General features: G+C 38.9%; 1 long non-coding RNA gene across 1 annotated transcript; it reads left to right on the plus strand.

Moving 5' to 3' along the window:
• The first annotated feature begins 403 nt into the window (after nucleotides 1-403).
• Nucleotides 404-4,293, plus strand: LOC307146982. Its single transcript, XR_013819199.1, has 3 exons — nucleotides 404-475; nucleotides 568-621; nucleotides 3,593-4,293. It is a non-coding gene; the product is annotated as an uncharacterized lncRNA (long non-coding RNA).

Genomic DNA, 4,293 nt, shown 5'->3' on the forward strand with positions numbered 1-4,293 from the left:
ACAATTTTTCACAGGAACTGAATATTACAAAGTACAACTATTGCGAAAGAACGATAGGTGTGAAATACGGGAGACTCCCGGGGAAAACGTGAGTGTTGACAGGTATGCCTTGAGGTAAGCTAAAACATACCAACATTTAATTTCAAAGTGAACTATCCCTTTAAGTTTCACTTAAGTTTTTGTTTTGTTTTTTCCCCCCCACTAAATTCTCACTTTTCTTTACTCAGAAACGCAAACGAAACTTAAGAGCAAATAAGGTGAGGCAGATGACGTAGCCAAGAGTTACCTTATATTAAATCCAAGTAGGATATAAGTGTTTTTGCTCTATTGGCTCCACAGCTGGACGGTATTGATAGTCGCTCTTGGTGTTTTGAAAAGTTTCTTGTTGGACAGTTTTTTTTTGTTGTTGTTTTTTTTTTTTACACGAATAGGATCACAAACTGCTTGTTGAATATGCATCGGTTTGCACCTTCGAGTGAGTGTTTTTGAGTTCATGTAACAAATTACTGGAAAACAAAAAGCTATTCAGTTTGAAGGACATCAAATAAGTTAACTCTATATTTACAGGGAGGATCGGGTGGGGTCGAAGATACAGTCCCTATTATCGTGGAGGAAAAAGAGGTGAGTGAGGGTCATAAAAGGGAATATCTGTATTATATAATCTCGATCATATAATAGTGTGTTACAAATATAGGGGGACCTAAAATCCGCGATTTGACGTCTAACGGTTCGATATGGACGTGCTCTCTACAGTCCTCATTTTCTGTAGCCTAAGTGTATTTGCAGTTCTTTGTAGGTCCAGTCTTCTTGAACATCATTCCTGCACGCAATTGGCCAAACTAGCCTACTTTTCAATCACTAGCCAACCCTCAAGCAAGGGTAACGCGTGTTATGCCGAATTGGAGAATCGGAGAAAAAATCTTGTCGTGGACCTCGATCGGTTCCGATGTTCGGCGCAGAGTATGAGAGGCGCTCACTGATCGAATCTTGCACCTCCCGATCTGCTCTCACACAAATCGTGCTCGCCCCGATCACATCAAACATGTTTGATATTTAGGGATGAGCAAGATTGTGATTACATCAGTACTGTCACAATAGCCAATAAGAAACAAGTAGGGCTGTCGTGGTGAAGTAATTTCCATTGAGGTAAATAAATAAGTGTTACACTGTGGTCAGCACTCAGCAGGCATGTAATGAAACAGAAACTAAAAAAGCGCATTGAAACGAAGTGGAGTAAACAGAAGATACAATGTCAGAATAAGGGTCCACATATTATAGGGTAGACTGAGTACAGTTGAGACACTTTTTGCGTTTTGATTTTTCACTCAAAAATAGATACTGAAAAGAAGTGCATTTCCACATGACATAGGCTATGACATTTCATTAGCTTGTAGAGTAAGATATTATCAATCAATAATACCCACAAGTAGTTTATATTTTCCACAATTAGCTCATACAAATAAGGTGCTTTTTGTCTCAACTGTAGCCTACCCATAATGTGGTAGCCTACAGTTGAGACAGTGCCATGGTACAGTTGTGGCACCCATTTTTAATGACATAAAGGTAACTAACCATTCATTGTAAATATAAAAAATAAAGACAAATAAAGAAAATAACAATTGGGCAACATTTTTATTTATTCATCCATTTATAATCATTCATTTTATTTAAATTAGCACTGGTTAAAATTTATAAAGCAGGAACAAGACATGAAACAATATTTATTAATAATACACAGTTTAAATATCACAAATATCAAATTTTATTTTCATTTGCGTCCTATGCTGGCTAATTATGACGTTTAACCTGTTATCATAACACTGTGTTTCCTAATAGAACTCTATCGGGGGAACCGTTGATACACACGTGTCTCAACTGTCTCCCGCTGGCCACCTCGCACATTTCTCTAGATTTTGCCTTGCATGACACAATACCATGAAATATGCCAGTTTTTAGGGCACAGAATAACGTTTGTGGTGATACCAGTTTCGTTTAACAGTCACATAAGGATAATAAGCTATTCATTGTGGAGAGTGGTGAAGTGAACATCATAAATCTTTTCCGATATCTTCGGATAGGAGATGCGTCCGTTGTTCAAATTCCCCACGATCAAAGAGGACACTAATACGCATGTGCACAGCAAAAATCACAACTTGTGCTTGCTGCGAAGGCAAGTTCTCAACTGTAGGCTACACGTCTCAAGTTGTAGCCTACACAGTCTACCCTAATAACAGAACATAAACCTGACAAAAAGCTTGTTAGGCTATTGTAACAGTTAGTTCCGATCCTCGAATCTCACTTTACGAGAGGCTTTCTGCTGATATTTCACTAGTATCGGCATTGCTCGTCTCAGCGCATTTTAGACAGGCTGACACTCAGTCCAGTAACATTGTTACGCCACTAGGTGGCGGCAAGGGTCTGTCTTTGAGTGAGTCTTTAAACCGTTCATTTAACGATGTAAAAAAAAAAATCGGATTCATTCAAAGACAGATGTAATGAAACAAGCTATTAAATGTTTGAATATTTAATTTTAACTTTGAGCTCCTCTGGGAGCTCAGCTGGGCAGCAAGGCTCAGCTGAGCAGCAATGCGGCGCATGGGCAACGATGAAGCTGATGCTCACTTCATAGAGATACTTGAGTTACTTTAAAAGGATACTTTAGATACTTTACTAAAAGGATACTTTAGTTTCGGCCAGCGCTGACGCCATTCATTGGAAATATCCTTAAATGTTAAAAGAATGATTTTTGAAAGATTTCGCTCTCCTTTGGACACAGGAACCTTTTCACGAAGATGACTTGATATGATGTTTACATCCGCTTTTCCACTTCCAATCTCCTAAGTGAGATCATGTGAGGCGCTTCCTCTGGCACGATCATCTTAATAACATTGTGTAGTGTGTGATGAATTTCAAATCTTGTAGTGTGAGCATGTTTAAGATTTGAGGGAAGAAAATATGCAAAGATTCTCCTTAAGTGTGTGCTGCAACCAGATTTCACAATCGGTTAGGATTTTAAAACTCCTGTAGTGTGAGCCAGGCATAAATCAGCAAGTAGTTTAGGATTAGGTGTGCGTGTGATGGATTCATCACCGGATTGATTCACATATCACATAGGCTATTACAGCATTTACACTTGCTGCATGAGCTGTGTGGTGTCGCACCCTGAGAAACTGTCCCATTCACCTAAATGAAAACGCCTCCCTCACGTGTAGGCTAGGCCCATGTGTGAAATTGTCGTAAAAGGAGGTGCACAGTGCAGGTTCAGTTTTTGTTGTTGTTGTAGTTTAAATTACACAGCTTCAGGTACAGCAGAGCTGAAGCGAATGGCTGACGCCATCTAGTGGCCAAACGAAAATGTTTGATCGCCTGTGAAGATGGTGTTGTGAGCTAAAGCAACTAATAGGGCTCGATAACATTAGTTAATGCATTAGTTAACATTAGTATACGTATATAGTTGTATAAATATATACCCACCAGGTAAAAAAATTCAGCTATCTCAAAAATCCCCATTATCTCCATTCCATCTTAATCCATGATAACATGTATAGTAAATGTATATGTAAAATAAGTTGATGTGCTTTGTTTTCTACAGGTGATCAGATGAAGCCCTCACTGGATATGATCATCTCAGATCTGCATCCACATACCATTGTTGAGGAGCCTGGTTTCTTAAGTTTCTTTAAGTCGATCAGTCAAACGTTTCAACGTCCACCAACATCTAATGACATACTCTCAGATCTTCAAGATTTGATTCTCAAAACAACACAAATTGTGCAAAAAAGTTTAGAAAGAGTAGATAATGTTGCATTGTCATCTGAAGTGTGGATTACCACAACAAACAAAACCTATATGACAACTACCTGTCACCTGATCGATGACACATGGACTCGGCAGTCTTATGTTTTGGAAACCAAACCTTTACCTGAACAATATAAACCCAGTCATTTTGTTGGACAACTTCTGAAAATAGCAGACACATGGAGACTTGGAAGAAAGATTACAGTGGTGGTGACAAATGTAGATGGGATGAAGAAAGACATCAGAAAGGCAGGATGGGATCTCATTCCCTGTTTCGCCAACACACTGGATGTGGTCTTCAAGGAGACACTTGAGGCATCTTCTGACTGGAAAGAACTGGTGCAAAGATGCTGTGAAATATCAGAGCATTTTTCTCATGTAGAAGCACGACGTCAACTCAAGAAAGCACAAATAAAATTGAGGTTGCCACAACATAATCTAGTTGAGTCCAAGGGTGATAAATGGCTTTCTACGCTGAACATGCTAGTAAGAATC

Source organism: Squalius cephalus, assembly GCF_949319135.1.
Source record: "Squalius cephalus genome assembly, chromosome: 19".
Classification (NCBI taxonomy): domain Eukaryota; kingdom Metazoa; phylum Chordata; class Actinopteri; order Cypriniformes; family Leuciscidae; genus Squalius; species Squalius cephalus.